Source organism: Lagenorhynchus albirostris, chromosome 2, assembly GCF_949774975.1.
Source record: "Lagenorhynchus albirostris chromosome 2, mLagAlb1.1, whole genome shotgun sequence".
Lineage (NCBI taxonomy): Eukaryota > Metazoa > Chordata > Mammalia > Artiodactyla > Delphinidae > Lagenorhynchus > Lagenorhynchus albirostris.
The window spans coordinates 109,984,627-109,996,882 of record NC_083096.1 but is presented as its reverse complement, the minus strand read 5'-3'; the positions used below and the strand labels follow the sequence as shown (position 1 = coordinate 109,996,882).

Sequence of the window (12,256 nt, the reverse complement as noted above, 5' to 3'; positions counted from 1 at the left end):
ACTATTCCAAATAAAAATGTTTTCAATAATATGGGAGAACTAGCAAGTTTGTAAAGTTAAGGGGAAAAGGCAATATACAAAAGTGTTCTCATTATGATTACTGTTCTTAAAAAGTGTAGGGGAAAAAAAAACAAAACAGTAAAGAAATGTTCCTAGATATTCCCAGTGGTTACATTTGGATGGTGAGATTAAATGTTATTTTTCCTCTTCTTTCTGGTTCTGTAAATCCAACTTTTCCAGGAGTTTATTAGCTTTTACATTAGAAAAAAAGAAAGTGAATTCAAAAGACCCTAGGAATCCTTCTTATTCAGTGGGATTAAGCTTCTGTTTTGTTGTTTGATGCATGTGGGAATTGTACCTTAAATATTTTAAGTCAAAATATATGTGTGCATTCATTCATGCACATATCAAAAGTGTACAATAATTCTTTTCCTTAAGTGTGGGTCTACCTATAAGAGTTTTAGAAAGCCCACCCATAATACTTAATCTGTATCCACTTTGGGCTTCTTTAAAACGTAACAAAGAAAACTAAGACCTTTGCAAAGCAATCTAGATCTCCATATTTTCTTCTTCAAGTCTTTTGGGTTGTTTTGTCAATATCTGATCCAAGAACAATTTTTACCGGGTCTTCCCAATCTTACAATTTGATTTTTACAAAAGCAACAACCCTCTTACTTTTGGTATTCATGTATCATTGATTTATGCAATTACACTATTAAATATAACTGGTGTAAACTAGTTTGGGAACAAACAGTTGGCTGAACTTTATGATACTAGCACCTTTGTGGTTCATTACTCTATATATTATATTACACGTTGTATACTCTTTGAGGGGGAGAGAGGCAGAGTCTGGTTTCTTGGTGTGATGATTTTGGGATTCATACATGGTATATATATGAACAGGTCTTTCCTTTTATTGAGTAGTAATCCATTGTATAAATATACCTCCATTTATTTAGTCATTTACTTGCTGATGGACATATTGGTGTTTCCCATTTGGGGCTGTTAAAAATAAAGGTGAATGTTTGGGCACAAGACTTAAGTGGATATGTGTCTTATTTATTTTTCTTGGGTAAATACCCAGGAGTGGAATGACTGGGTTTTATTATTAGATGTATGTTTAACCTTTTAAGAAACTGTCAAACTTTTCTAGAGTGGTGGTCCTCTTTTATATTCCCACCAGCAGTTCATGAGAATTCCATTTCCTTCACATCCTTGTGGAAGTGTCATATTGTCAGTCTTTAATTTTTGCCATTCTATAAGTATGTGTGGTATCTCATTGTGCTTTTAATTTTCTTTTCCCTAATGACTAAGAATTTTGAACATCTTTTCACATTCTTATCTGCCTTCTGTATCTCTTTTTTGGGAAAGTGTCCAAATCTTTTGTCCATTAAAAAAATTATATTGATTTTCTCTATATACTAGGTGCAGATCTTTTCTTGGCCATATATTTTGCAAATATGATCTCCCATTCTGTGGCTTTCTTTTTGATTTTTGTGTCTTTTCATTTCAGTGAAGTTGAATGTATTGATTTTTGCTTTTGTAATTCTTGTGTTGTTTTCAAGAAATCTTTGCCAAACCCAGGATTACTAGAATTATGTTTCTTCTAGAAGTTTTATTATTTTAGTTCCTACACTTAGGTCTATGATCCATTTTGAATTCATTTTTGTATATGATATAGAGTAAGAAGGAAGGTTCTTTTTAATTTTAAAAAATATATGGCTATCAAGTTCTTCCTATACCTTTTTTGAAAAAATGATCAGTTCTTCTATTAAATTGCCATGCAAACTTTGTTAAAAATCAATTGATCATATATGTGTGGTTGTATTTCTGGATTCACTATTCTGTTCCTTTGATTTTGATGTCTGTCTTTATACCAATACCACACCATCTTGATTACTGTAACTTGGTAATAAGTCTTGAGATGAAGTAGTATAGGTCCTCCAGTTCTGTTCTTTATTAAAATTGTTTTGGCTATTTTAGATCATTTGCATTTGTAGATAGGTTTTAGAATTATACCAGATATTTATACCAAAAAGTCTGCTGGGTTTTGATTGGAATTGCATGACATTTATGTATACATTTGGGGAGAATTGACAACAATAGTCTTTAAACTGTGAACACGATATGTATACTTCTCTAGGTCTTAATTAATTTTTCTCAGTAATGGTTTATAATTTTTACCATAGAGCTCTTACATATCTTTTTGAGAATTTATCCTTGTTAAAATACTATTTCAAATGGTATTTAAATTTCTAAAATTTCTGATTATTAGTATATAGAAATAAGTTAATTTGTGTATATTGATTTTTGTATTCTGCAATCTTGCTTAAACTCACTTATTAACTCCAGTAGCTTTTCTATAGACTTAGGAATTTCTACACAATCATGCTGTCTGTGATAAAAGACAGTTTTACTTCTTGCTCCCTAATCTGCATGCCTTTATTCATTAGTTTACTTTTTCTTACCTTACTGAACTGACTGGAGTTTCTAGGACAGTGTTGCACAAAAGTGGTGAGAGATGTTGCACAAAACATCACCTGATTTCCAATCTTCGGGTGAAAACATGCAGTCTTTCAATAAAGTATGATGTTAGCTGTGTTTTTTTTTAAAGATACTCTTTTATCAGTTTGAGGAATTTTCTCCTATTCCTAGTTTGATGAGATTTTTATCATGAATGGATGTTGGATTTTGTCGAATGCTTTCTCTACGTGTATTAAGATGATTACATGGTTTTTCTTTTATAGCTGGTTAATATGGTGAATTTCATTGACTTGAATGTTAAACCGACCATATGTTTCTGGGATAAACTAATATGGATGATAATTATCCTTTTATATATTGTGTTCACTTCACTAAATTTTGTTCATTTTTGCCTCTATGTTCATAAGGGATTTGGTCTCTAGTGTTGTAATATGTCTCATTTTGATATCAGAGTAATGCTGGCTTCATAGAATGTGCTGGGAAATGTTCTCTTCAGTTTTCTTTAAGAGTGTATGTCAATTGGTGTTTTTCTTTAATGTTTGGTAAAATTTCCTAGTGAAGCCACCTGGGCCTATTGTTTTATCTGTGGGAAGTTTTGTTACTTTGTTTTGTGGGAAGGTTTTTATCTATGAATTTAATTTCTTTAGTAGATAAAAGGTTATTCAGTTTAGTTATCTGTTGTTGAGTGAGCTTTGTTAATTTTTGATTTTCAAGGGATTTAGCCATTTCTCTAAGTTGTCAAATGTGTTGGCATAGAGTTGTTTATATAATATTCCCTAATTTTCTATAGTGCCTTCTCCTTATTCCTGATATTCATAATTTGTGTCTTTTCTCTTTTTTCTGTATTAGTCTAACTAGAGGTTTATCAATTTTTATTGTATTTATTCAATCAATAGATTTACTCAATATGACCCAGTTTTGGTTTTATTGATTTTTCTGTGTTGTTTTTCTGTTTTCCATTTCAATGATTTCTGCTTCTGTTTACTCTTTTTCTGTTTTCTTAGGGTGGAGCTTAATCCATTGATATTAGACCTTCCTTCTTTTCTAATATAATCATATCATGGTATTAGTTTTCCTCTAAGCACTGCTTTAGGTACGTCTTACAAATTTTGGTATGTTTCATTTTTGTTAGGTTCAAAATGCTTTTCTAATTTCCTTTTAGGTTTTTCCTTTGTCCTGTGGGTTACTTGAAGCATATTATTTATTCCAAATATTTGTGGGCTTTTAAAATGTCTTTTCTGTTATTGATCATTTAATTCTGGTGTAGTCAGATACTTTGTATGATTTGAATCTTTCAAATTTATTGAGCCTTGTTTTATGATTCATAACGTTTCAGGTGCACTTGAAAAGAGTATGTATCTGTATTCTCTATTAGCCTGTAAAAGCCAATTGGCCAATTAGTTGATAGTATTGTTCGAGTTTTCTATATCTTTACTGATTTTCTGGCTATGTATTCAATTAGTTATTGAGAGAATAATGATGAAGTCACTGATTTTACTTGTGGATTTGTCTATTTTCTTTTGAGTTTTTTGTGTCGTTTGAAACTCTCTTAGATGCACAGATAGTTAGGATTGTTATTCCATTGACTTCTTTATTATTATGAAATAACCTTTTTTATCCCTAGAAATACTTTTTGCTCTGAAATCCATTTTGTTATTAACATGGTCACTCTAGCTTTCTTTTGAATTTTGTTAACATGATACATTTTTTCCATCCTTTTAGCTCATTTATTCCTGTCATCTTAAAGTGAGTTTCTTGTAGGCAGGATATAGTTGAATCTTACTTTTTTTGTCCAGTCTGACAATCTCTGTCTTTTCATTGGGGTGTGTGCACATTTACTCTTAATGTGCAAATATCAATTTTTGTAATTATAAATAAGGATTTAAGAATTAGAATAATTGTTATATCTCATTAGGTAACCTTGTTCCTAAATTTTAATTTTCCTTAAAACCACTTTGTTTTATTTAGACTTATTATTTCCAGTTTATCTTAAGCCACCAAAAAAAAAAAAAAAAAAAAAACCAAAATGGAGAAACAAACTGGAACTCAATAAGAAACACAGTGGCCTCCAAAGATGAGAAATTATGCTATGGAGAATTCTTCCATAATATCTTAGTTATGTATGAAATGGAGAATGATACCTTTAGGGTCATAAACCAGAGTTAACAAAAATGTATTTGCTAGGTTCCAGTGTTGTTCTAGTATGCCTTGTAATGTCTCCAGTTGATACAGTTTTCAGGTCACTCAGACTCATATCACCTTGGGAGCTTTTGAAAAATACTCATTCATAGTACTTTCCCAGACCTTCAGAATCTATTATGCCCTATAATTTTTTTTAATGTATTTATTTATTTATTTTTGGCTGCGTTGGGTCTTCGTTGCTGCGTGTGGGCTTTCTCTAGTTGCGACGAGCAGGGGCTACTCTTCATTGTGGTGCACGGGCTTCTCACTGCGGTGGCTTCTCTTGTTGCAGAGCACAGGCTCTAGCTGCGTTGGCTTCAATAGTTGTGACACACGGTCTCAGTAGTTGTGGCTAGCGGGCTCTAGAGCGCAGGCTCAGAAGTTGTGGTGCACGGGCTTAGTTGCTCCGCAGCATGTGGGATCTTCCTGGACCAGGGCTTGAACCCGTGTCCCCTGCATTGGCAAGCGGATTCTTAACCACTGCACCACCAGGGACGTCCCTAGAATCTATTTTAAGATAACATAACTCTCCTTATGACTTTTGGATTCATCTCAACTTGGAAATCATGGTTCTACCTGTTATTTGACTCCTTTAATCTTCATCTTCTCTGCTCCTTATCTTCTCTCACACAGTCTTGGCACCATTAGAGGAAAAAAACTCTGAGGGTAAGCTTTGACCATGCCATGTGTGACACTGATTCCTAGGTTAGTAGGGCTCAAATCATATCACACATTCATTTCTTTTTTAAAATAGTTCTTTCTTGGATTGCTCAGTGAGGAACTCTATCTTCTGTATGCATTAATTTAGTAATACCATATTGTTTTCATTAAGCAAATTTATTTCATACCTACTCTATGCTGGGTAATGGTCATCACCATTCTTTTTGAGAAAGAAGGTAGCTTTTTAAAAACTTGTGCTACCCCCTTTCCCCATTAAAAAAAGTCACATTAAATCTACTGTGATTTTTCAGTTTTCTACAATTTCACTGATCCCAGTGTGGAATTAGAATGTACTTATTTATGTTACCTGTTTGAAATAGATTAACAAGGTTATAGAATAAACAGTTTTGAGTACTTGTGTGTGTTGCCTCATCTCCATTAATTTCATCAGCTCATACCTTTACATAATGAATATAGTTTTATTTTTGGCATAGGAAAATAAGCCCCTCCCCCACATTAGTGAATTGGAAAACTAATATGGGATAGGTGCAGATTGTTTTACAATAACTTATTTTAAAGTACATATTAAAATGACCATTAACAGTATTACGTGGTAAATGTTTAGTTGTTGGCAAGGTAAAGAATGTTCTACTTAATTGAGAATTTTATCTATACGATACTTGGATTATCAGTGTTTCACATAATTAAAATACAGTAAAACACACTTAAGATCCAAGTGATCAAATGTTAGTCTTCATCAATTGATATTACTGTCTAGAACTGTCCTGTATCTCAGATCATTACTGAGAATACCAATCATCATTACACTGTGGGCACGTGGAATACAGCAGAAACTAACACAACATTGTAAAGCAATTATACTCCAATAAAGATGTTTAAATAAACAAGTAAATAAATAAATGAGTGTATAAATGGAAAAAAAAAGAATTGTAGTTAACAGGATGCTGGATAATGACTGTTTTTTGTTACTTAAGACATAATGCAAAAAAAGAAGAATTTTGGAAATTGGCATTTAAAGATGAACTTCTCTAGAATCTTAAAACCTGTAACTAATTTTTAAAGACCCATGAAAAGCATGAATCCAACTAAAAAGCTATAATGTAACACAGTTTCTCAGAAGATATAAAACTACAAAATACAAAAATTACTGTTAAATTTTTTTCAGTCTTGACAATGGGTAATGTGTATTCTACCTGAACTTAATTAATATTTTTGCAAGTTAATACTGGAAATTGTAGTCTGATCAGAATTTCTTCATGCACAGTAGAATGGCTGCAAAATGAATACCTATGGTTCTTGAATTAGTGGTTGTATCCAAAAGTAATGGTATCAGACTAAAAGGGTAGGAAGCAGTGAAGGTCAGTCAGAATTAATAAATGCTGCATATCAAAGAGTTTCATAACAGTTTATTCTCAAGAACAATTTAAACATTTCATTTGTGCATCTATAATGATGCTTATAGCATCCTTGAAGGAGGAACTGCCACCCTTAGGAGACCTAATGGTTGGTGGAGAGCCATGAAGGCAATGGCACACCCACCTAGCCCAGCAGAATCAGTGCCATGAGTTGAAGGGTAATGTATGTCTTGAGTAGAACCCTCTCACAACTAGTTTATATCAAGAAATTGAGTAGCATTGTTTTCTACCTATCTAAACTATATTTAAAATTACTGTAGATTCCAAATTAGTAGGGATACTAATTAATTAGTTACCTAGAAAAGAGAATATTCTCTGCCTATCTTGTTAATAAACCAATAGAAATATTCTCTAGAATACTCATTCTCAAAGTGTTCCTGGACTATCATGTCAGCATCACCTGGGAACTTGATAAAAAATTATTGGACCCTGAATTAACAACTGGAGAAGGTGGTAAGTCAGGAATCTGTATTTCAACAAACTCTGCAAGTCATTCTGATGCATGCTCAAATTGAAAACCACTGCTCTAGAATATGGCATATGTCAAGCTCCAGTGAAGTAATGGCAAGTTTTCAGCATCACTAATTCTCATTTTCAAACAGCTGCTGCATAGGTTTTAGTTAATGATCTCCAAACCCAGCTGGAGTTGATTCATAGTTACTCCATATTCTTTTTGCTTACTAGTCAATGGAGCACTAGGTGCAGTTGTTGAAGTGTGAAAATAATTCAGCTTTGCAGTCAATATTGGCATTTCTTTTTTGATTTTGAAAATGCTTTAATCTTTTTGGTATGGTATTTATTTCAACAATCAAAGCACATCTATTTTAATGGCAGTTTGAACCTCTGCTAAAAGTTGAGGAAGTCTCTGAATCTTCCTGCCAGTTTAATATCAAAATTAATGCTTAGCTGGATTACAAAGCTTATGTATAATGAGTCCTTTTTCTTTTAGCCCTGTATTAGTCCTGTATTTTTCCTCTGGTGTTTACATTTTAAGAACAATTTTTAAATCTCTTCTGTGAATAACCTTCTACCTTCTTCACATCTTCTACATTAACACATCTTCATTTTTACTTTAAAAAAGAATTCTAGCACAGATTTATTTTAGTTAAATGTATTCTATAGTAGTAAGGCTCAAATATGTGCTTTGTAAATTACAAAACTCATCAAGCTCTCAAGAAGCATTCCAAAGGGGGAAAGCGGGAGAGGGATAAATTGGGAAACTGGGATTAACATATACACACTACTATATATAAAATAGATAACTTAGTAAAACCTACCGTATAGTACAGGGAATTCAACTCAATACTCTGTAATGATCTATATGGGAAAAGAATCTAAAAAAGAGTAGATACATGTATATGTATAAATGATTCACTTTGCTGTATACCTGAAACTGACACAACATTGTAAATCAGCTATACTCCAATAAAAATTAACTTAAAGCATTCCAAAGGCATATCAGTAAGATGTGAAGGAAGGATATATGTCTTACAACTGCTTTACATGTTGAAGTGTACTAAATATGGGTATTTAAAAATGGACAATGTGGCCAAAAAAAACACCTAAAATGTTCATGAGTAGGTAAGTTCATGATCTTGCAGTGTATTGCAGAATTGTTTTTGGTTCTATTGCACATGTATTATAGGTAAAAGAGATCTTTAGATCAAAGGATGATGGTCTCAAAATCCTGTTTCGATGTTCTTGATTTTTAACTCTGTAATTTGCCTTCATGATTTCATTCACTCCTTTGACATCAGCTGCTGCCTTTGTGTTATGATTCCTAAATTTCTATCTTTAGTTCAGGACTTTTTCCTGAGATGTATGTCTTCAGCAACTTATATATTACTACCTGGATGTTCCACAGGCATCTTAAAACTCACTATGTCCGAAAACTGATAATCCAAGTTTCCCTCACAACAAACCTGTGGATGTATATGGAATCAGAGTTACATAATCTGTTTTTCACTTGGTCTTGATCCCATATGTTCGCCCAGTACCTCATTCTCCATTAATGCCATTCTGATATTTGTATCATTGTATCATTATATACTTTACCACCTTGCACTAACAGTTACCAAAAAGCAAAAGAAAACAAAAACACTTTTAATATGAGAATGTCCTTTATAAAGCAGGCAAATCAGTTAGCTTTATTAAGTCTTGACTATTTAGTGATGTCTTTTTAATATTCTGTGAAAAAATGGAAAGTACATCAAATGCTTCTGCAAACCAAAGTACAACGGTTGTTTTGAGGAAAAGCACTTGTGTTATTTGAGTTGCAAGCCCAACAAGCCACTTTTCCACATAGAACACTGTTTTAACTTGAGAGAATGGCCAACAGATAAACTGTTCCATTTATTCAGTCTTGGGTAGTTTGCATACATTTTCTCAGAAATAAACAAAGTGAATATGTCACATAGAGGAAAACAACTGATAATATGTGTTGCCAATTAGAGAATCTGAGAAAACTTGTATTTGTTACCAATATTGAAAAGACTATTTTGATGAGATTGGTGATGATATAATGAATGTGATTTTTTTTTGGAATTGTATAATTAAACATGTTAACATTTGGAGGATCTGCTAAACTCCATAAACTAGTATTTTTCAAATGACGGTACAAGGTAGATCAATATAACAATGTATAAAAAGTTTACTAATATCGTTTTATATTATATATCATATTACAACTAGCCTTTAAGAAATAACACTTGTTGAGTTTTAGTGTAGTGTCAAAAACTTATCTGAAAAGTTTATTAAACTATTCCTTTCTCCAACTGTGCATCTGTATAAAATCTGTGTAAGTCTGATTTCTTCATAGACTCCAACCCAAATAATATATGGTAACATTTTGAATGGAAAACAGTTATGAGAATCCAGTTATCTTCCATTAAGCAAGACATTTAGAAATATATGCAAAATGTTATGCAATATATGCAAGAAATATATGCAAAAGAAATATATTTTGCAATATATAATATGCAATATATGCAAGAAATATATGCAAAAGAAATATATGCAAGAAATATATGCAAAAATGTTAAAAAGTCATTCTTTTTACTAAATTTCTTTGTGAAAATAGTATTTTCACACAACTGTCATTTATGCTAACATGTTTTATTTATTTATTATATTATTATTTTTGAATCAATTAAATATTTTTTAAGTGTTACAGTTTTCATTTCTAATATGACATTGGTAGATATAATCCACATGAATGAAAACTCTTTGGAGTCCCTAATTTTTAAGTGTATAAAGAGAGAGGTTCTGAGACTAATAAGTTTGAGAACTGCTGACTTACAAGATACAGTTCATATCCCAGTATGATGATTAAGACGCTGTGTCTCGGCCTCTACCCACTTGTCTGCCTCATGTTTTATTTTGCTCTTACCCATTCTCTCATATTCTGAGTTTATCAAGAACCACTTTTAGAGTCTAAATGCACCATGCAAGCACAGGGAGATAGCTCGGTGCTTTGTGACCACCTAGAGGGGTGGGATAGGGAGAGTGGGAGGGAGGGAGACTCAAGAAGGAAGAGATATGGAGATATATGTATATGTATATCTGATTCACTTTGTTATAAAGCAGAAACTAACACGTTATTGTAAAGCAATTATACTCCAATAAAGATGTTAAAAAAAAATAAGTAAATAAATGCACCATGCAGTATTATGCCTCTAAGGGTTTTGCTTAAGCTTTCCCCTCTGTCTAGAATGACTTTCTTTTTCTACTCAGAAGATACTTTCTTTCTCAATCATCTCTATGAGTCCTTTCCTAACTATCCCATTTACGGGACCTCCACTGCATCTTATAAAATTTTATTCTAATGCCATGCCACCAAACTCTCCAAGATTAGGCTTATCTCCAGGACATGGTGCAATAACTATAACTTAATAGATTCTCAGTAAGTATTTATGGAATTAGTTAATGAATCCAGTGTGAAGAACTTCACTATAAATTATCACAACGTTCTCATTACTTAAAGCTACATAGTACAGTATGAATCTGCTCATTATTTGAATTTTTGCTGTAATCATAAGAGATATATTCTTTGTCTTTCTCAAGGTAAACAAGATATACCTGTGTGTCACTGAATAAAGCAGGATTATGGGAAGAGTATGTAAGCATTCCACTCCCTGTTCTTGCTTAATTGTCACTGGCCTGCTTCTGTCTTTATTTCTGCTCTTTCCTACATTGTTAGAGGCTAGGTGGAGAGAATCTTTCAAAACAATCTATACGCTAGCAGAGAAATTGATAGCATAGCTTTACAGAATTTACCTAGTGGTAACTGACCCCAGAGGTCCTGTGGCTTCAGCTCTCATCAGTGCAGAAATCCTTTCTACATCATCTTTTGGTGGGTCCTCATGCAGCCTCAAGATGAGTATCTATATAGAGACTGATAGCTTACCTCCCCCTAAACTGCATGTATCTTTTCTTCGCACTACTAATTATTTAAAAGCCCGTTCTCTCTTGAGCCATAGTCTATCTTGTCTTCTGGAGTAATTCTGTAGAAAGGGTGCCTTCTTTTCACAATAACTTTTCAAATATTTCAAGATAACTTTTAGTACTTTTATGGAATTTCTCCTCTAGCTAAGTGCACTGGGTTTTTTAAAGCAGTTCTTTGTGTGGCATGGTCCATCCAGCCCCTTCCCATTCTGAATGTATTCTATTCTGTGTGTATGCCAGAAATGATACATAATATTCCCTGTGTGACAAATATAGATTTCCTAGGAACTGTGCCTTCCAGTGGTTTAAAACAGTAATTATTATGTTTTGGTTAGGAATATACATTTTGGTATCAGATTGACGGTTTGGATTCTGACTTTGTTCCTAAAAACTCTGTAACTAATCTGAGTCTACATTTCCATATTATTACCTTAAGGTAATAGGTATAGCGTTACTGTAGGAATTAAATGAAATAATGTATGTTTAAACACACAGCAGCATTGCTTCTGGCCCATAATAAAGGCTCAATAAGTGGAACAGTTATTACTATGGTAATTATATGCTTATCAGTATAGCTACAATTGTCATAGATTTTTTTAGCTGTTTCACACTACTGTTGTTAAATAATTTTATAATCAAATTATACTAGTGTATTTGTTATTTATCAGCTTAGTCACTCTGCAGGCTTTCATGGCTTCCCCAATGACCCATCTCCATATTTTGAAACCCAGCCCCATCTTTTCAAGGCTCAGTTTATCCAGTGTATCTTTCTCCATAAGTTTTTTACCCCAATTCTTGGTTTCAAAAGTGTTTTGTTCTCTGTTATGGCATTTATTACAATGGCATTTGTTTGATTTTGTATAAGATGGAAATTTAAAATATGAATAGATTACTTGAGAAGTATGTATTGATAAAAAAGGTGTGAGGGATGTTTTGAGATGTCTTATCTTGGTAAAGCCTGAGACAAGGGAAAAGTATATTGGTTGGAATCCCCATTTTCTATCAGAGTATTCATTTCAAGTGATTGAGACATGTAAAGGATGAAGTCTTAA

General features: G+C 32.7%; 1 protein-coding gene across 4 annotated transcripts in view; it reads left to right on the top strand.

The window, feature by feature from the left end:
• The window catches only part of HS2ST1 (heparan sulfate 2-O-sulfotransferase 1), a 183,123-nt gene that overhangs the window by 121,811 nt on the left and 49,056 nt on the right, over positions 1-12,256 (top strand). The gene's annotated exons all lie outside the window — the stretch shown is intronic.